The sequence below is a fragment of the Podarcis cretensis genome, assembly GCF_951804945.1.
Source record: "Podarcis cretensis genome assembly, chromosome: 3".
Taxonomy (NCBI): domain Eukaryota; kingdom Metazoa; phylum Chordata; class Lepidosauria; order Squamata; family Lacertidae; genus Podarcis; species Podarcis cretensis.
In genome coordinates, this window is record NC_137172.1 from 61619293 (window position 1) to 61641855 (window position 22563).

Here is a 22563-nt window from a genome sequence, read left to right on the forward strand (position 1 = left end):
TTTGAAATATATCCTCCAGAATGGGAGTTACCCACTGTAGAATTCTCAGCAAGGTAGGGGTTACCCAAGGACAACACAGCAACAGTAAAGTAATTTGATTATGTATGCACTTTTTGGTAAGGTAGTACCAAGGGGCTTTTTGAGAGCAGAGCCAGGAGGCCTCAGAATCCCTCACCTGTAGCAGTTTCCTTTTTGGGTGAGGGAAGGAGGCAGTCATTTTCTGTCCCCACCATTTTTAAACATTCAGCACCACTGGACTGGTATATTGTCTTAAATAGTGAAGAAAGTTCATTTCTATCCTGGATGTGAACTGTGGCACACATGCACACTAAATTTCCTATGTAGAGTCACCTTGCAGGCAAACATTTTGGCACTGTTTTTAACTCTCCTCACCTATTGTAATTCATATGGCTGATATAGTTTCATGCCTACCTCCCTACTTACATAATTTTATTTGTATGGCACTTTTCCATAGTTCAAGGTGACTTACATTGTGAAAAAATTACATAATTACAAACGTGACAAAAGTAGTCACAAACAATAAATAAAACATCAAAAGCTCACAATCAAATAAAGCAATTTCCCCATAATAAGATATAAAATAAAGATACAAAAATTAATATTGATAACAGCGGCAACCCCCCCTCCAACAAAATCCCCTAAACAACACCCCAGCCTAAGAGTCTGTAATATTAGTTTAGGATGCAGATATAATTCTTAACCTTGGTTTGTACTACTTAAATTTTATTAATAATGCCATCTGAATATCTAAATAGTATGTAAAGATTAGTTAAGAAAAGAATAATGTAAAACCATAGCTTGAAGTTGTTAAGACAAAGAGTTCATTCAGTTGGACGGCATGAGCTTACAGCATGGAGTATGCAGCAAACCTTGGGTTAGCATACTTCCACTTGACCTCGCCATCTCCCCCCCCCCCCCGCATGTGTTTTCAAGTTATCAGAAGACCATAGTTGGCAGTTATGGGCAATATAAACCAGTATCAAGATATGGTTTGGGATCCTGGTTTGAAGACAAAGTGTTCTTTTGGCAAATTGTACTTTGCTGAGTTTCGACACAATGGCAGTCGGTGAACCCATTGTTTCACCTCTTCAGCTTCTCTAGCTGCAAGGACCTCTCATGCCTCCTTATATTTTTCTAGGTCAGGGCTAAATTTAGCAATCCATAAAACATATATATATCAGAATTTCACTGTATGTTTTGGGATCTTAACCAAAGTTAAGGTAATGAACTGTTGCTAGGACTAATTGTGATTAAACATTATGTCTCTGTAACAACTGAGACTTCCTCCCCATGTCAGCAATCCTGAACATGTGTATGCCTGCCTGGCTAAAAATGTACTTATTTAGACTAGGTATGTGGATATTAGAATAAATACTTTTTATATGTGTTGAAAGAGATGAGTCGGATCTGTAGCCATTCCTGTCTTTTCTGAGCTTGGGTTCAGCAGTCACACTTTATTTCATTGTGGAAATATGCCTCTGGGATTAAATAGTCCATGTCTGTCATACTTGGAGTAGACCCATTGAAATGGATGGAATCTGAGTCTGCTCTGAGAATGACTAACAATGGATGCCACCCTCTGTTTTATGACTTGAAAAAAAAATTAAAAAGTAGTATGAAATGGAAGTACTGAAATATGTCTTGACTGTTGTCTGTTGCACACAAGAGTTCACAATGTAGCAGGAAAGAAGTCTTGAACAGAAATTTGTATTTAAGAGGCAGCCAGCTGCAGAGAGCATAATTCTGTGTTATTTGCTTCTAAGCCATCTGTGTTGTTAAGCAGATGGTATACAGAATATCGTACCTGCTGCAGTTTTACTTTTGGTTAGGGTTTGTTTGAGGTCTCAGAGATAAGAAGTTATATAAAAGACAAAAGCTTTGTATTCTTGCATATTTGGCACTCTCTACGAAGCTCATACTCCTGAATTCTTCTTTGCCTGCTAAAGCCTGCAGAAGGGAAAGGCAGGAATGGGTTTTCTTTTGGCAGCCTATCTATATTGCATTGCACAAGATTACAGGAAACCAATCTGCACAAGTGCAGTTGTTAAAAAAATCATGCCCTCAGAAGAACTTGTCTCCTCCTGTTACCAAAAGGTGTTTGGAATAGTTTCACTTCGAGAAAGTCTCTTTAGTAAATTACAAATTATGCCATGTGTGAAAGAACAGTTCTAACCCCTCCCCTTCATAGGCGTACAAGTAGAGATAGACAGCTCCGCCAATCTTGATTTCTTTCAGTTGCTCATTTATCCAGTCTTAAATTTTGTTCTCCGTATTTCCACAGCAAATAATAATAATAATAATAATAATAATAATAATAATAATAAATCATGAAAATGTTGTGTATGCCGTTTCAGGTAACAGACACATTTTTGTAAGCAATTTCCCCCATTTTTGTATGCTATTTTCAGAAATACACACACGCAAGTGTTTATATATGCTTGACCCTGATATACGCATTTTTGTACACATTGGTTGATTAGAGAACTGCATTGCAAAATCCGGAGATGTGTGAATACTGAAGGAGAGTTATGCTTTGGTTTACACATTGGTTTGATAAGTGCACATTGGCTAGTCTCATTAAAATTCAAATAAAAGCAAATTACTCCCCCTTCCCTGCTTTCAAGACAGAAATTAGAGTCTTTAAATATTGTGTAATGAAATCTTAATCACCTAAAGCAGTGCTTTTTTTCCTGGGGGTATGCAGGGGTACGCATACCCGTAAACATTTTGTGAATCTTTTGTGCTTTTGTCCACCTTCTGGAAGTGACCCAAATCAGCAGTTATGGGAAGGCAGATACTTGGTTCATGTAAAGGCAACTCTGTTCAGTAAATTTCAAACTTCTGAAAGACAGAATCCATCGTTGAGAACTATAAGAAAGACAGAAGCCCACATTTGCACGGCAAATATTCTGCATGCCTTCATAGCATGAAGTGTTTTGTTAATCGGTTTTGGACAATAACCAAAGTGAGAATGCTGGGCAAACAGTGAAGCCGAAAACCTGGGCGGGACTGTTAATACAGTATGTTCTTCATAACACATAATATAAAACAAGATTTGGAGGATTACTGCCTTCAAACCCGCAACACTTGCGTCACAGACTTCTTGGAAAATGAAAGAAGGAATCTCCAACATTTGGTTTTAATTGTAAAATTACGACTTGCTCAGAACATCTGTACATAGGAAAATCTAACATTCTGACTGTGAGACTAGGATCCATAAAACTCCTTTTTTCAATAAGACCGCTGAATTGCAGAGGCTTGCTCAAGGGGGCAGAGCCATAGCAATAGCCCCCCAACAGCGGTGTTGCCAAAACGGCTGAAACCCAGTGGAAATGGGTCTAGATTGACCTGTTTTAACAAGGATATCCTGAAGTTGTAGAGCAACCACCCACTTGAGCACTTTGTCAAGAAAGGCATTGTTTTCAAGCATCCAAATAGTTATTTCAGTCCGCATCTAGGGACGGATTTTCAAGAGAGGCTGCACAACCCTCTCTTTCAGAGTGGCTGGAACGGACCTTTTCTCGAGGAGGCATCTACGCAGCCTCTGACCAAACCAACCTATCCCTGCCTGTCCAGTGTTATGATCCAAAAGGGCCAACGCTACAGTCGGTAGGTCACACATGTGCAAGAACCCAGCCCATATACTTGGACCTCAATAACTGCCGTTCCTCCAGTAGAGCAGGACCAGACAGGTCACAGTCTCCTCAGCAGCACACGAGCGATTCTCTAGCCATCTAACAGATGACTGACACAAGTGACTAATTAAACTGCAGTCGAACTTGAAGTGATTACCTGAACCGGGAGAGAGAGAATTGTGCTCTTCAGCATGATGCTATCTGCACTGTATTTCCAAAACGTTTGATGAGATAAGACAAGCTAAGCATGATATATGTTGCTTATTGAGGTGGAAGAGAAGGGAGGGGCAGGGAGCATGCGAAGCGATGTGCAGACAAGAAGCTTGTGATACGAAAGGAGTTAATGGTATGCAGTGATTTTACCTCTGTGATAGGAAGTGTAGGAACAGCCTGCTCCCTGGAATACATCGCCATCTAAGCTGCAAAGGTTTCAGTTCCATGGCAACACGGAAGGACCAATTGTGTTCAAGGTGTAGGTATTATTAATACATTCTGAAGGAGAGGTTAGGGTTGTGTGTGTGTGTGTGTGTGTGTATGTGTATTGGAGGGGAGGGGGAAGAACAGGAAGTAAGCATTCAGAATCTTTACTTCTATTTAATCCTTTTAATCTAGAATAAAAGTTTGTGTACTTTGGCAAAATGTGATGCGACCTACACATTCCCCTTGGTCTTCATAGTACTGTAGACATATTCCCTCCCCGCATCATTTAGAACAAACTGCAGATACTGACATGATAAAGGGATTTAAAAACCAACAACGTTGCACATTTTATTTGGCTGTAGCACTGAAATATGAGCCCAAGATAATAAAAATAGCCCCTGAGATTATGGGGTGTTGCCCAAGATATGCAGGTTTAGGCAAGGGTACACAGAAGAAGAGGAATGTATTTTTCCCGGAGACACAATGCTTTCCTGCTGATCGTATCCTCCTTGCTGTTTTCCCTCTGCCTCCTGCAGGCTTCCTCTTGCCATCCCTGACTGAGAAGCGGAGATCTTCCCAGTGGTCTGTTTCTTTCTTTTTGTTACAGAAGCTATAAGCAAGTAAATAGTGCCCTGACACTCTACAGTATTTCTGTTTCTGATTCTGACACTGGTCTATTGTGTGCAGTGCAGAGGTGGGACTCGTTGAGAATGTCAGGGTTTCAAAGCAGCCAGATGGAGAATCTCTGCTTTTTGCAGTAGCAGCATATGGAGTGCCAGTGCTAGTAAGTTAACCAGGCAGACATAAATCTGGCTTTGTTGAGTAAATGAAGATGTATTTGCAGCTGTTTTTTGCACCAGAATGTGCAATAAAGTAGAATATGTCATTTTGTTTTCATTAGGGTAACACAAGTGTTAACTGCGAGATGAATAGGAATCTCTGTTCTTTTGTGTTCTTTGAAAAGAATCTGTTGCTATATACGTCCCAAACGCTAAAATCAGTCACTAAACTTTCTATTTGTGTTCACTCTTCGGTAGGAAGAATAATATCAGGAGCTACAATGGATTCATTCTGACATAATGTTTTGTGTGCTTTTTAAGGGAGTATGAAGATGTTACATAGGCATACAACAACGTAAGATTTCTGCAGTGGAATGTGCAACTGCCACTCTGTAGAGATTACAGATTCTGCTTGCATATCCCACTCCAGCAAGTGTTCTGATTCCTGCGTAACATGTGCAGGCTTGTAAAAACCACTTGCCTGGTCACCTGTGGTGAGTAAGAATTGCTGCTAGGCAACAGGCAAAGCTTACTACATTGCTTTTTTAAAGACCACAAATTGCTAACATAAGTGTACACACGCAGCCAAGCATATAAAATATTTTGTGGTCTAGTAGCTTTTGTGGAATTGTTTGTAACTGTGTATGTGCCTGCAAGATCATTTTGGAAAAAGCAACAGTGTGGGTGCAAATATGTCATGTTTGACTTGGCCTAGCTTCTCTTGAAGAACTTTTAGAAGACATCTGAAGGCAGCCTTGTTTAGAGAAGTTTTTAATGTTTGGCGGACTATTGTATTTTAATATTTTGTTGAAAGCCACCCAAATGGCCTGGGTATGTATGTATGTATGTATGTATAAACAAACAAACAAACAAATAAATAAAATATAACATAATGATGGAAAAACCATAGCTGCATGTGGAAGACCATCATCATGACTATTTTATCTTGTGAACAGCTCTGGGATCTTTTGATGAAGGGCGGTATATAGATCTTAATGATAATAATAATGGTAATGGTAATGGTAATAATAATAATAATAATAATAATAATAATAATAATAATAATAATATATTTGTCATGTCAAAGCTGTGGACCTGGGCATAGTTTGGTGGACCAGATGTCATCAAAGTCTGTTGGATTTAAGCAGCCTGTGCACATGTAGGAACACAGCATTTAAGAAGTCCCAAGGTAGATTTAACAAAAATAACAATAATAATATGGGATTTTAGTCATTTTGAAGAACTGAGTACCTTTAGAACTGAACCCCGCCCCCATTAATAATAATTTCTGTATACTGCACTTTGTGGTTTCTTTCAGAATAAACGAATTGACAAATAGTGTGATTTAAAATATTTGTAGTAAATTAACAGTGTGGCTCCTTTGGCATCTTCCTCCTCACTTCTTTGCTTATAGTGAACATACATCCGATATGAATTGGTTGTGGGGCCTTGTGAGTTGTACATTGTAAAATCAGGTTCAGCATTTCCTTCAGGGGAGCTGGGATTGTAATCTGAGTAGAGCAGGTTTTCTGAACCTGCTCACAGATCCATTTCTCAGGGTTAAATGAAGATGATAAACCAATGAGAATTGCTTTAGAAGAAAAGGGGGGAAAGTAAGAGACACGAGTGGGGAAAAAGAATGGAAAATACATGGCGTGCCTACATTAGACTTAAAACTACAGTGGTACCTCGGGTTACATACGCTTCAGGTTACAGACTCTGATAACCCAGAAGTAGTACCTCGGGTTAAGAACTTTGCTTCAGGATGAGAACAGAAATCGTGCTCCAGCCGCATGGCGGCAGCAGGAGGCCCCATTAGCTAAAGTGGTGCTTCAGGTTAAGAACCGTTTCAGGTCAAGAACGGACCTCCAGAACAAATTAAGTACTTAACCCGAGGTACCACTGTAGTTTCTTTCTACATTCCTCTTCCCTGGGTATCTTTGGAGCTATAGATCTGAGTTTGTATGATGGGAAGAAGCTAATGATTTCTAGCAGGTAATAATCGAAACTGTAGCAACCTGCAGCCCACAGAATGCTTGCAGGGTGGGGGACACCATGACAGCTAAACATATGTAACTGATGCAAATATGGAGATGACCAGCAATGATAAAATACGAAGAAATGGAGAGAATGCAAAACAAAAGTGGGATGCTGTTGTAGCTTGTGATTTGTTTATTTTTGTTTTAGCTTCCCATCTACCATGAACTTGGAGAAAGCAAGCTGAAAAATGCTGGCGTTGTGGGGGAGAGGTATGTCTGGCTTTAAGCTACAGCAAGACTGAATGAAGGAAAAGATGAGGGAAAGGAGTTATGAGTTGAGAAGCAAACAGGATGTAGAAATGCTAATATATCATTTTTAAAGCTGAACATCGAGGAACAGTGGGGACCCAGAATAAAGGGACATTCAACTATGGGTTCAAGGTCAGTGAGGTGATGTTAGCAAGGCAGAGCGTCTCAAGAGAGCCAGCCAAACGGCTTTGTATTAGGAAATGGGATTAAAGGAGAACACTTAGTATTCTGTGTAGGCTGAGTGGCAGGAGGGAATCCCCATATATTACGTTATCTGATGGCAAATATATTATTCCTTCTATCCCAGGAGGAGAACTGAAATCAAAGCTCCATGTAGATCAGGTGAATTGTAATAGAGTAAAATTATTACATTGGATCAGCTGAGATCAAGCCACCTCAAGCAGGAAAAATCAGTTTTGTGGTTTCAGCTGAGCGTTCAAAATGTATCTATGCATAATTCTTGATCTTTGTGAAAACACTCTACATGTACCAAATAAATAGCTATATATACTCGGATGTAGTAATACTCGGATGTAGTGGGTCAGAATGCCTGGGGATCTGCATTTTGGAATTTTAATGTGTTAGGTTGAATAAATTACACAAGATAGTTTTCAGAAAAAATATATAGCATATTTTGATGCACTTCTGTTATGGTAATATATTTAGCTGGAATGTGTCTTTCATATGGGCTGTCTTTTTTCTTAGACTAGGTATAGTGTGTGCCGTGTGTCTCTTATATGAGAACATAAGAAGAGCCTGCTGGATCATACCATGTGCTGTTGCATGTGCCAGATACATGATGGGCGACCCCAAAAGGAGCTTTGGGAAGAGGCAGCATGAACAGTAGAGAGGGAAGAATGCTTAATCCCTTCCTCACTTCCTGCTTCTCTTTTTGAAATAGATCCAAACTGCTTTCTCTCCTCTTACAAGGTTCTCAATAAGGTTTATCCTCACATTTGGAGCCCCACTGGGGAAGGGTTTAGATAAATGGCAGATGGAAGAAGAGATAAATGTGCCCTCCCTCTTGGTGCGCCTCCATTTTGCACCACCCCTTCCCAATTACGTTGAAGCTGTAGGTAATAATACATATGAAAGGAAGGGGCTAGGACCCTGAAACTTCTTTCTCTGAAAGTTACACATGCATTTGCATGCTAATACTCAGTTTGCGCCATGTACTTCTTACGTTTTACCTGGCTGACATGGTATACCTTGGGGTTGGAAACTAGTAAATATGATGTCTCAACGCACCAGGCTTACGTACCTATGCCATCCCACTCCACTGAAGTAGAAGGTAGACCACAGCCATGTGTGGCAGTGCGCTAGCAACCCATGAGAGGAATAGGTGTTTGTTTGTGTGTGTGTGTCAAAACACCTGGGAGGCCACAATAAAGGATCAGGGGGTTGTGCTTGACTTGGAGGGTGGTGAGATGCTTTCTGTATATATAGTCATAGACTTCCAAGGACAAACAAAGAATTAATTACCCACTAGACACATCAGGATCTATGAGAACTGTTCCTATAATTCAGATCAGATTCTTTTTTCTTTTCTATTTTTTACAATGAAGGAAGTATTTTCCACTATTGTTATGGGGCAGGTTGCTGTGTAACGCCTCCCCCCTTCCCCCGCCAAGCCCCCCAACACAGCACATGTTAATTTGTATTACTCACTTACTGCCCTAAGTATCAGTTTTCAAGAGGTTCCTGTAATGTGGCGGTGAAGCCATTTCTCTGGGCTCTCAAGTGCCTCCTCTTTCGGTTTGTGTCTCTATCATTACGGCAAACTTTTTCACTTTGGGGCTTAGGGCACCTTGGCTTTTAAAGTGGAAATGTCAAGCACCTTCTGGTACTGGAAACATGAAACGTGTGACTGCCTGCGGAGCAGCAAACGCTAAAGTCTCAACCTGTGGGAGTTGAGAGATGCCTGGCAAGCTTTTCCCTGCCAGCATGAGCCTTTGTAGTGGCTGGAAGGAGATGGGATGAAGTCGCTGCCAGTGCTGTTCTCTGCATATTATTACTTGCCTGCTGATACGCCCACTCATGGGGCTCCAAGTCCTCAGGCTTCCTGTTGTTGAAAGCTTCCTGCTTGTAAGCAGAGTGCAGAGCAGTTGTGAAACAGTGACATCAAATACGGTCCCGCTCCTCTTCCAAAAATAAATGTCCCCCTCTGGCTTTTCTTACTCTCTGCTCCCTTTGTTCCCCTGGGTGTCATTCTTCAGGAAAGCACGAAATGCTTCCCGCCTCTCCTGCTCCTATGTGGAGTTTACTACTTTTAATTTTAGAATTCTCTGCTTCTTAGGTGGTGGGTCATAGCTCAGTGAAAAACATGTGCAGCATGCTGGATGTCCCTGGTTCATTGTCGTCTCCAGGATCTCCAGTAACAGGAATAGGCAAGACCTTTGGAGAGATGGCACTAGTATGAATAGATGGCCCTAGGATAAACAGAGCAAGGGCCAGCTCCTTATTGATCCCAAAGAGGACTGGATCGTGATCTGCAAGCTGGGGGCTTTTCATGGCACTGTAGAGAACTCAGATGTTTGGATACTTCCCCAGGGGCAGAACCTCCTACAACTTATTCAGGGCCTTGCTGGCTAGAGCTCGCAGCCTCACAGAAGCCCCAAAGGTTACAAAATAAGGTGAGGGCTGTTTAGTCAGTTAGCCAGCTCCTGTGGCTTCAAGCCTGTGCAGCCTATGCAGCCTAGATAAGGCTTCAGCTGGCTCTTGCTCCCAGCAGAGACAACGTTGCTTGTTAATTGCCATAGCAGGACCCCTTGGTGCTGTCCAAGGTCTTGTATACTCTCTGCCAAAACTTGAGTACAAAATGGCCTCAAGTCCTATTCCATCACAGTCAATGTTAGAGACTGAGGATGGCACCAAGACACACACACACGCAGAGAGAGAGAGAGAGAGAGAGAGAGAGAGAGAGAGAGAGAGCACTCTGTATCCCTTCCTTTGTGGACATGTTGTGCCCACCATATCTCAAGGAAGCAAGTTAGTCTTCTAATATAGCTTTTATTTCTACTAGTTTTTCCTCTATCTGGGAGTGGCATGTCTTTGGAACTCTGGAACTCAAAAGTATTAGCTTTTCTGTTTCTGAGGAAGAGTGGAAAAGCAGAATTGACCAATGTTGATACTTAATAAATATTTAGCTGCTTCTGCATCTCTCTTCTCTGGCTTATGGCATTCCAGATTCATTTTCTCTGTAGGGGTGCTATTTCAGAATTAAGTGAAAATGGGAGGTTCAAAGTTCAGCTCAGTCTAAGAGCTAACTTTCAAGGTTGAACACTGAGAACTCAGTCACTCTGTACAATGTAGCTGTGATTATTTTCTACCCTTTTTAAAAAAAACCCTCACATAGGAATTGAATTTAGGCTTGGGCGACTAATCAGTCAAATTGTTTTCATAGTTATATTAATGAAAGGGAAACCAATGACGTGATAGAGAAAATGAACTTGGGCTTGACTATGGGGTCCTAGTAATGTTTTTCCATTCCTGCAGTTGGGGCTAGTCTCTTTCTAGGTGCAAAACTCTTAATTCAGGTGAAAGTATTGGAAGGGCAAGAGAGATGCAGGGTTGCCTCGGCATATGACAGCTGGGCAAGAAAGGAGCTAGGGGACAGGGGACTGTGAAAAGCTCATTGGGGATGTCCTTGAGAGAAGGTTCCTAGCTTTATTTTAGGAGCATGGTGAGCTCTATGAAGGGTCCCAGACAGGGTGACTTTTGCAGCTCCAAAATACTATGCCTTCTTAGATGCCACCAGTATGACAGTGTTTTGGACATAGCGTCCATTTCCACTTTTATCTCTTTTGCAGTCTGAAGCATTGCTATACTCTTCAAAACTGCTGTTTTGTTCCTATGTAGAATTATGCAGATTTATGTGACAAAGTCGCTAAGATTGCTTTAGGCTGGTGACAGGCATGCTTCAAACTATTCTGTAGGAGCAACCGTAGGTATGTAGCAACCCCACCATTCGAGTGATGGTTGAACTGAGCTTGACTGGCAGATGACTGAGGGAGCTGCTGATGTCATGCCTATGCTGGTTGAGCTATGGCTTTCCCTGGGCATAGGGAATCCCCTGCCAGCTGGCTCAGCCAATTTTGACTCTGTTTTGTGCTTTATAACCTGGTGAATATAAAGGAAAACAATTCCACTGAGTTACGGAATTTCCTTCCTGAGCGGGGCTTCTATTTTACAAAAGAGAACAAATTAGTAATTCTCAATGGGAATCGCAACCCAACTATATCCTGCTCAGACTATTCTGCTGCGGTGTGTCCAATTTTCAGGCAGATGAGAGAAAAGGTTGGCAAAAATTGCTGTTGCTGCTGCCTCTAGTTACTTTCTACATTAGGAATCTTGGCTCGAAAATGCAGAAGAGGCTAATAGCAGAGACTGGAGCTAGGTGACCCAGGGCTGTTGTTGCGTTGGCAGAGTGCATTGCAAGTTGTGGTGGCTTTCCCCACCACTGTCTGTTGGGTAGCAGGATTTCTATCTAGGGAAGCTTGACAAAAAATGGTATAAGGAGCCTTGCCGAAGAGCAGATTACAGCATGGATCATCTTCCTTCCATGGTCTTTAGGCATCAAGTTCAATCCTGTTTTTGGTCAGCTGGGAATTTTCCAGTCTTGGACATCCTTGCTTGTATGATACAAGTTACATAAGAGACTGGGGGGCGGGGGAGTTAGAATAGGAAAAATATAAAGCTGTAGAAAAAGATAACCAAATCTAAATGTTATGGATTATTTCATTAAAAATATATATTTCAGAACTGAATATTATTCTCCTTTAAAGACATCTGATTAGAGTTCATTAGCTCCTCTCATGTATTTCAAGATCCTCATAGGTGGGAGGAGGAAAATGTTCAATCTCCTTGCTGGCGAGAGATTTTTTTGTGATAATGTTGTAGGGTTGACTTCACTCTGTTGAAAGAACACATAAAGCTTCCCAGTTTCTTGATGACGTATTGTGTACGTTTTGAACCCCTCTAATATTTTTATGTTAAACTTTGTTTTGGTGGGCCTCCCCCCTGCCCTGCCCTGCTCTAAAATTTGATTGTTTTTATCTCCCATGTTCTGTAGGAAATGAATTGCTGCTTTCTTGGATGCTGGTGACAATTACAGGGGGCAACAGAGGCGAGCTGCTGATAGGAGACTGGAGGAGAGACTAAGCATCAGACTTCTCCCGGGAACTTGCTTTGGATAAATCAGCTAGAAGCCACCAATGAATATTTCTAAAGAGGGCTGTTAAACTAGGGCAAGCAGAACTGCCGGCGTTTACACACAGGAGAGAAACGTGAGTGCTTAGCGAAATCTCGGTGCTAAAAATAATTTGCACTTTTATTTATAACAATGTTATCATCGTCGAGGAAAGTTAGGCAGAATTGTGCATGGCAGGGCAAAAAAGACTCTCCCCACTGCTTATTGCAGTGCAGGGATAGAGACACACATCTTTTCACTGTTCTAAATAACAGTGACTTCCATTCTGCTATAAGTGAGGGTCAGTAGTTGCTGTTGGCTGCTTCATAAAGCCATATAATTTTCATTACATAGAAGAATTCAAATAAGGCTACTCTGATTAAGAATCGGCTATATGACTATTCCTATGGAATTTGGTGCCAAGTACAATCCAAAATTCTTTTAAGTCTTGCATTTAAAAAAACAACATGGCTTCGTATTGACTATAGCTTCATATTGAGAAGCAGAACATGAATGATTGTAGCCATCTTTAAACAATAGAATGATAGAATTGTTGAGTTGGGGCCCTGAGGATCATCTAGTCCAACCCCCTGAAATGGAGGAATATGCAGCTGTCCTATATGGGGTTCAAATACCTTGGCACTATCAGCTTCATGCTCTAACAAAAAACATGGGTTTGTGGGTATAATGTTCCAGCTGCTGTAACTCACATTTTGAAACACTTTTTAGTTTATAATTTTTGTTGGTTTACCATATACAAAAAAAGTAAGTTTAAATATATGGCAACACTAGTTATCTCCATAAGTTTCAGTCAAGAGTTTGATATTCCCTACTTAATTTTCTATGGCTACAATATTGTAACACTTACCTGGGGGTAGAGTCCACTGAACTAAAACGAGTTTGCTTCTTCATTATTAATGATACAATATTTTACCACACAATTCTCTACATGTCTACTTGGAAAAGGTTCTGTTTGAGTTCATTGAGACTTAGTCCCAGGTAAGTGGGTATATGATTACAGCCTTGGTGGCCTTTTGGAAAAAGGAAAAAGTTCCATCAACTTTGCGCATGTAAAAAAGAAAAGAAAACATAAAACTATCAGGGTGCCTAGGAATTAATGTATTTTTAGTTGAAGGAAAATCTTGTCCATTATTGGGATGTAACCCTGTTTAAATATACTAACCTTGAAGTGAAAAATGTTTTTTCACTACTGAGAAATCCGAAGTTCCGTTAGGGTGATTAATAATTTCATACCATCTGATATGATTTACAGAATTTCTTCTACTTTATTAAGGCAATTTATAAAACTGTTAGGCTGGTTTTCAACGGAGAGAACAGCCTGTAATTTTTCTAATAGGATCCAGTATCCGAGCCCATTTCTTTTAACATGCCACTTTTGGGCAACATGTTCATTGCTCCCATGGGTCTTATCCTATGACAAAGTTCAGGGCACGGTCCAATGTTCTGCTTGTTTATAATAATTGAGTCAGGAATGGATCCTGCCTCCCATTGTCCTATGAGCCCTAGTTGAAAGAAATGTCATTTTCCTTTTAAGGTGGTTTTTTGTATCATAAGATTCAGTACTACTGAAAAGCTGTCACTGGGTGAACTCCAACAAAGCTTGATCATGTCTCTGTTGTTGTAAAAGGCCTTCTCCTTCATTTCCTCTCCCTGCAGGCTCCCTGCACCCTTAAAATCTGCTCCAGAGGACTGGGGACCCTCTGGAACAAATTTTGAATGCATACCGGGGGGGGGGGGGGGGGCGGGGGGGAGAAAAAAATCCATGTGTAAGTGGATTTCTGTTGTGCAAGCCACCATTGGATCTCACCCGCTACGTCAGAAAGCCAGTCCCCAGTGTTCTGGTCTTCAGTCGAGTGCAACTAAGAGTCGTAAGCCAAGGTGGAGTTAGGCAGATGACAGAGCAGGCTGGGTTCTTCATGACTAGGGTCACCAGTGTCAGGGAATAGGTTTAGCTCCAAACCCTAGTAGCAACCCTAAATTGTTTCCTTTACTTTCTTTGGTATAAATGTGGGACTGGTTAAGTTTAGTCCTATGGGGGAAGTACAGCACTGCAGCGGGGTTGGAGGACTGGCATGCAATCCTGAACTGTCCAGGTTTCTCTGAGGTGCAGTGTATATGTTTGTGCACAAAACACGCAGAGCTGCAATTCATCCCCAAGAGTCTCTGGGAAGACTTGTGATTCAGAACCTTCATTTCACCCAACACCATTGCAGATCCTTCAATCTGGGACTACGTTTTTGCTGTCAAATTTCTTTAAAGGAAGCCACTTTTGTTGTAAAGCGATTTAGGGAACTGAAACCCGTTTTTTGTGATGTTGCTTTTATACAAGTGTTAAGCCAGGCGACTCTGCAGGGGCCAAGGGGAGGAGGATAGAAAGCACGTTTAGAAATGTATAGACAAATGTTAAGCTGTGCATGGCATAATTTTTTTTTTTTTTAGTAAACGAAAACCAGCATCGTAAAGATACATCTTATAGGTAGAATTTTGTAGTCTGCATCTCTCCCTTTATACTTTGTCCTTATACTGCAGTGTCAAAAAATGCAGAAACAGCTTGTAATTGCAGTTTGTTTATTTAAACCAGCCACTTGTGGTTCTGTCCACTGAAGATGCTTAAACTCCAGCCTTTCACAGCCACCTAGGAGCAGCAAATTGACTTTGGGTCTCTTGTAAGAATATCTAAATGTAGGCTGTTGAATAATCCCTTTGGGGGCCCTGTAACTATTTTTATGCCTGGATATGCGTCATCAGTGGGTATTTTCTCTGGTGACTAGCTTACATCAGTAGGTCTCCTACCATACATTCTATAACTGAGAGACTTATGATTGATGGGAGTCACTGCTGCTGTTTAGCTTTTATCTGTGACCTCGAATAATGGACAACCGGAATTTCCAGGCTGTTCGGTTCTTTGGAGTGACTGGAGAGATGAGGCGATTGCATTGCTGATAAATGCAGGTAGTGCCGGGGATGGCATTCACTGGGAAATCGGGAAGGGGGAGAAAGGGAGGTGTTCCTTGTCTGAACGGCAGTAAATCCTATCTCTGTTGTTCAGTTTTCCCTGGGAAAGGTATGTTTCCCGAAGCTACGGAAGAAACTGCAGTTGGATTTCAGGACGTGATGTGTTGGCTGCATTGTTTCCTAGTGATCTATGTACTGGAGTGTAGCAGGAGCAATGTGTATGGTTCAGTTAGCTGATCTTTTATCCGAGGAATGCTTGCTTTTTCCCTGCAGCTCTGCTGAGAGTGATGCTGTGGAATGTAAAGCAGCAGAGGAGGGAAGTGTTTGTGTGCTCTTTCAGCTTGTTGTTGTGTTTCTGCGTCTGTTTTTTTTAAAAAATATAGGAATACAGAATGGTGAGCATTTGATGCAGGGCGTTCAGTCCAGATGTTCTCCAGGTGAAATCATAACATGCAGCAAGCAAGGCTGTTCTTAAATTGATAGGTTACACCTGCCTCCGTGAGCTGCTGAGCTTTTGGTAGCAATTAATTTCCTGCTCTCTTTTAAGTTATTTCTGGTAGGGAAATGAATAGCGATTATAAAAGGCATATTAGTAAATGACCCCTTCTGTTCCTTTTCCTCCCCCCTTGCCACCTCGCCTCCTTCCCTCTATGACTTGTGTAAATGAGACTGCGGTAGGCTTGTGAAATTTTTTTCTTCTTCTCCATCTCTGTTGAAGCACACTCTGTGAGGACAGCTGAGTGCTGGAGCCAGCTTGAGGCACTTTCACCTTCCTTTCTCCCTCATGTTTACTCCGTTTGACACAAACGTGATGGCAGCAGATTCCACGTTCAACTCTCGGTGACCTCTGACCTCAGGACTGTCAAGCTCTTTCGCTGGCATTCAGGCTGTCAAGAAAATGGCAATAAGGTGCACGAAATACTGAGTGGGTGAGGTGCTCTGTGTGGATCTGAAAACAATTAAGCAGCTAACTCTGCCTCTGCATGGAGGAGAATATTATTCATTTGTTTGTGAAGCTGTATAATTGGAGGGTCACAGTAATGGGCTTTTCCTTGTTCCTTGATGCCTCTCTCATTAAGAGTGGGATTCCTCATAGCCCTGCATTGTATCTTGCAGGGGTCGTTGCAAAACAGGCAACAACAACAAACCAGTCTTATACTTCTTTTCTTTTTATTATTTCTGTGGTATTAAGGATGCAACCCTTCCATCTATTACACCTGCAATAAGATCAGAGGTGCTAGAGGTTCTTTAATCATACGAAGGAATTCCTTCTCAAGCCCATAGATGTTATTTTACCCTGTAGCTATTATACCAACAACTCCCTTCTTGTCATTCATTCATATACAGTATCTGCTATTAGACAAAGACAGAATACAGATACAGTGTTGACACTTCATTAGCTTCGCTCTGAGACTAGCATGCAAAGCTCATGCTGGATTTAAATATCCCAAGTTATACCCAAAGTATAAGGCTGTAATTTATAACGCCTGGTTTTGAGTAACCCAAATAACACCCCAAGTATAAATCTGAAATGGTGCAACTCTAGATTCACTTTTCCCATTCATTTATCATTAGCAAACTTTTGAGCTTAAGTTAAAACAATTTGATAATGCAGTCCTATAACATGTCTACTCAGGAGTAGTGACCCCAGGTAAGTGCAAACAAGCTGAAGCCTTAGAAAATGCAAATAAGTACCATGGTTTGACTGTGCCAGGTATATATTTATGTATTGCTTTTTTATTTCAAGAACCTTTGATGACTAATGCCAAGCTGGTTATATAATTCACAGTAAAAGGTTAAACTCAAAATCTTGATGGGACTGTGAGTCATTTGCTGGGAAAACCAATCACTGAACTCTTCTGGGATTCTGTGTTTAGGAAATGTAATGTTTATGTGTGCGCTTCTGTGTATTATGGGTCCCTTAGCAGGTGGTGTCAAAGGCTCATCTAGAAATAGGATGTGGGTATTACTGTTGATTTTCTATCAGAGTTTATGTGGAGAATTCAGTGGACAGGCTTGTTCATAGTCAGCTGCATTTAGGATTTAACAGAATTGTCCTGGGACCGGATTGATTAGTGTTCCTGGTCTGTGTTCGTCTTTTCCTTCTATATGTGTTGTTTTGACCTGAAAACCAAATGCAAAACAGTCAATAATTACCTTGTTTTGGGAAACCCAGGTAAGCAAAGTGTGTGTGTGTGTGTGTGTGTGTGTGTGTGTGTGTGTGTGTATCAAGCCCACGATGGGCTGCCTCAAGTGATTTGTGGGCTGAATTTGGCTAGGTGGGGCACATGTTGTGCAGACCTCTTATACTGTAGATCGATTTGAGAGCAGTACTAAGTGGGTGAGTGGAATGACTTTGCAAGGAGATGATTTGGTAAGGAAAGCATTGCTAGTGGGTGGACAGAACTGGTTCCTTCCACTATACTGGCTGCAGCATTCCAAGAATCCCTGGACTTGTTTCATAATTAATATCTGGTAAAAATCAGACAATAGGAGTTGCCGTGGGGCTTAATTCCATTCCTGGCTGCTGTACTTCAAAGGTAAATGTTTTCAGAACCTTTTCAGACCCCCTTGGCTGTGAGTCCTGGAAGACATGCTCCCTGCCTTGCTTGCCTTTTCCACCTGGCCTGCTGTACAAACTGTTGGGCTGGGGTATTGTTTAGTGTGTTTTTGTTATTGTTGTTATTGATATCAATCTTTTGTATCTTTATTTTCGTTGTTATCATTTAGATGCACATTTTTAAATTGGATGGTGTACCTTTTGATGGTTTATTTATTGTTTATGACTACTTTGGGTTATGTTTGTAATTGTGTATTTTTTTGTGTTGTAAGCTGCCTTGAGTTTGAACTATTGAAAGTCAGCATACAAATAAAATGATATATCATGTTTGTATGTCCCATCAGTGGCCTGATGCAAAAGAGAACTGTGCTTCTGCCCCTTTCATAAATATGTACGTTTATTTATTTTAAACTATATATTACACCTGTTTGTCAGAAGAAATTCAAGGCAGCTAACTGTCCAAAACAGAAGTTATAAAATCTAAAGCAATCCACAATTCAACCAAGTCCTAAATCAAAGTATCAGTATAACCCTTTTGTGACAATAACCCTTCTGTAAATAACTATCAAAGGTGCAGGACCCTGCGCTCTTTTCCCCTTTAGCCACCCTTTCAGTTTCTATATATCAGTTCTGAACTTGGATTAACACAAATCCTATGTTGTATGGTATCATGCTGTCCACTTTCGGGGAAACTCTTGATGAGGCATCGTCATGAATCATGCCGAAAGTGAACAGTTTAACGCCACCTATACTGTCATACATGGTACCCAAATGGAACTGCTTCTTGGCTTCGGATGTGAATTCTTGGCTTGCCAAATATGTATGAAATGTATGTACATGGTTGGAGAAAACTGAGAAAGTGAGTACTGTTCCATATTGGCAAATGATGCAATTAATTATGAAGTCCAGTCTGTACTGAGCAGATTCTTCAACACTCCAAATGTTTATTTTCTCAACTAGTCAGCAGGCTGCCCAGTTAAGGGACCCATTTTCCAGAATGAGAGTGAGCTGCCTTTTATTTTACCATTATATCGCTTAATTCCCCCATAACACGTGATGTTTATGCAGTGTTTCAAGTGACTATGCCCAATAATTACAAAAATGGTCAGGGTTCAGCAGATAGATAGATGTTGTTGTTTAGTCGTTTAGTTGTGTCCGACTCTTTGTGACCCCATGGATCAGAGCATGCCAGGCACTCTTGTCTTCCACTGTCTCCCTCAGTTTGGTCAAACTCATGCTGGTAGCTTCGAGAACACTATCCAACCATCTCGTCCTCTGTTGTCCCCTTCTCCTTGTGTCCTCAATCTTTCCCAACATCAGGGTCTTTTCCAGGGAGTCTTCTCTTCTCATGAGGTGGCCAAAGTATTGGAGCCTCAGCTTCATGATAGATGATAGATGATAGATAGATAGATATAGATAGATGATAGATAGATAGATAGATAGATAGATGATAGATAGATGATAGCTAGATGATAGCTAGATGATAGATAGATGATAGCTAGATGATAGATAGGTAGATAGATATAGATATAAACAATGCAATGTCAGATGGTTGTTCTGTGTCCCTTTTTTGTTCTCAAAAGCTTTCGTTTAGGCTGTTCGCAGTACCAGCTGCATTGGCAGCATCCATCAGAACGGCACTGGGAGTGACAAGATAATTTGAAGTCAGAGCTATCCTGGAAGCAAATGAATCAGTAAACAAGTTAGAATGATCCTTTGGGTTAGACTCATGCTTTTAAAAAAAGAAGACTTAAAAGTTTTTTATTTTTTTACTATTTCCATTTCTGGCACATTTTGCTTCATCGCTAGTGGCAGCTCCACTGCAGCTGATTTTAGGCTAGGGATACCCAGTGTCTTGGGGTGGAACACTTTTCTGGCTGCCTGCTTGGCCCCTCCCTGGGACCCGAACCTTCACCTCCCAGCTCACTGGGCCTCTCCTCTTCTCTTGAGGACCTGATCTCTCTTCCCCCATCTCACCAGGATCTACCTTGGGGCCATTCAGCTCCAGTTCCCCGATCTCCCATTCCTCTGACCACCCTCCCCAAAGCATCTTTGTGGGGTGCATGACATTGGGGATGGTGGGAGTAACCCCAGGAGAAATATGGCTCATCATATGCATGATTGGTCTTTGCCTTGCCTAATAAGGATAGCTATGCTGGGGCTAGACAACAGAAGTAACAAATGCTTGTTCCATTTCTGCATTAAAAGAGATGGTCCTTACTGAAGAATCCATCATTTGAACCCTCTGATAGAAATCACGATTGTCCAGTATACAACATTCCATTACTGGACAAAATATTTGTGGAGGTGTGAGGCTGAGCTCCACGTTTTCCTTGATGATGTTAATTATCTAGATTTCTTAAAGTTGGGTTGCTTTAGGGTAGCATCCAGAATCTTCATTCAGGCGGCCTGCAGTATTTCTGTAAAATTGCAATTAAAAATCATGCAGATTCTAGCACAGCACATTACAGTTGCTAGAACAGGCAGAAAAACCATTAAGTGATCTACCAAGGCCCTCAGCAAATTTTAAGAGAACTGTTGGGGAAAATAGTTTGGAAACCACTGCCTTAGTGCACATTGTAAGAGGTGACCCTGATTTTGCTGGACCTCTCAGGGACTTTTGATCCCACCAAGTAGATAGCATATTGTCCAATAATTGGAAGATGTGTTCATATTTCACCAAGCGCTTTGGGCATGAATTCTTAAAATCACTGTAATAGGCAAACTCGGCCCTCCATATGTTTTGGAACTACAATTCCTATCATCCCTAGCTAACAGGACCAGTGGTCAGGGATGATGGGAGTTGTAGTCCCAAAAACATCTGGAGGGCCGAGTTTGCCTGCTGTAATCAAAGAGCTTTGAGCAGTAGTTTCACTTAGGTTGCAATCCTATGCACACCTACTTGGGAATGTAGTGTATGAACTCAGCATCCAGGTAGGCATGCATGGGATCAGGGACATCACCTTTAAAATGAAAGCAAAATCATCCCCAAAGGGTTTCAGAAGCACAGCCTGCTTCTGAAATTTTAGAAGTCCTTCAGTGTAAATACTGCAAAGCATTGATAAGTCAGTTTATCAAAGCTGCCCTCAATGTTTTAATTGGATGTTCTGTCATATTCTCAACCCAAATCATGACCTTGTAGCCACCCTGCCATAACATGGTTATGGTTGAGTAGTGCAGCTGCTGTATTTCTGATTTAAACATAACCTCTCTTTTGAAGTGTGAAATTTGGCATGCTTTGACACTCTTGAATTCATTCCAGGCCCAGCTGGAAAGATGCCATTGACTATAACACAGGCAGAATCTGGCCCTAAACCAGAGGATATTTTTATTTTTATTTATTTCAGCCTCCCCATCCCATACTTCTATGAATTTAGATTAAGTATTGTCATGCAAATTTTCAAATGATTTATTTTTTAAAAAAATAAAAGATCTGAATATCAAATAAGGAATGGTAATATTTTAAGAACCACACTGAAATATTAACAACTAACTCAATAGGAATTCAAAATGATATTTGCTAATGTTTCCTGGTCTTGATAAGAAAGGGAAGTTATTTTGTTTGCATAAATCAAGTAAGTGGTAGACAATATATTAACAGTTATGGTCACAATCAAACTGAATTTCCTTTGTTTGGATAAATAGGAACGTAGGGACATTACATTATGGGCATGATCCAAGTGAAATTAGACACTTTATTTTAGCTCAGTCAGTTTCAGAGAGGATTTTAAGCATACAATACTCTCAGTGCCCCAAGGAATCCAGAGCTAAACACTTGTTTTTTGCCCTCTCAGTTAAAATGCATGAATAATCCACATGTTTATAGCTGTTCCAAGGAAATTGACAGAACTGAGGGACCATCGACACTTCTGCTTGCCCTGTTGTTTCCCCCTGGGGAAACCTGCTGTTTACCGCTGAATCAGAGAAAATGTCAGTTGAGTTTTACTCCGCGTTGATGCTTGCCCTGATTTAGCACTAAAGAGTAAGTTTTCTGGGGAAAGCAGTGGGGCAAAGTAAAACCGCTCTGACCCATGATTTCTAGGCACAGGGCAAGCACAAATGTTGAAGAGCCGTGAGACATACTGAATTTGGGCTGAATTGTATGTGCTTTACTTGCTCTAGGTAGAGAATGTTTTAGAGCATGAATAGAAAATTACAGAAAGGAAGCATACTATGCTTAAACTTCTATTTTAGATTTTCAGAGCTTTCCCCCCTTGCTTATTTTGTATATTCCCTTCCCCATCTACTGGAAGTTTCACTTGAAGGTAATTCATTTTATAAATCAAAACAAACTAAAGTCCTAAACGTGTCTCGGGGAATAAATCCCATTGAATCCCCTGGAATTAACTTCCGAATAAGTGTGCTTAGGATCACACTGTGTGAATATAATTTAAATGTTATGTTCAGTACATCTTCTGAGAGTTACCAGTTTGAGGGTCAACACTGTGTTAAGTGTTGAGCCCTTGCAAAGTATTCCTCCTCCTTCTTTTCATCCGTGTTTGCTGACTGAGAGAACGTTTTGGGGGAGCGTTTCCACCCCCGTTGTTCTACCCGGACACTGAGGTCCAGCACTGAGGGCCATCTGGCGGTTCCCTCACTGCGAGAAGCCAAGTTACAGGGAACCAGGCAGAGGGCCTTGTTGATAGTGGCACCCACCCTGTGGAACACCCTCCCACCAGATGTCAAAGAGAACAAC

General features: G+C 41.1%; 1 protein-coding gene across 3 annotated transcripts in view; it reads left to right on the top strand.

Annotated features, from left to right (window-relative positions):
• HIVEP2 (HIVEP zinc finger 2) overlaps positions 1–22563 on the top strand; it is a 136524-nt gene that overhangs the window by 41870 nt on the left and 72091 nt on the right. For 2 of the 3 annotated variants that reach the window (XM_079970925.1, XM_079970924.1), the window contains exon 2: positions 12215–12428. The exons of the other annotated variant lie outside the window; for it this stretch is intronic. The gene's annotated coding sequence lies outside the window, so the exon portion shown is untranslated. The remainder of the gene's footprint in view (positions 1–12214; positions 12429–22563) is intronic. 3 annotated transcript variants of the gene reach the window in all.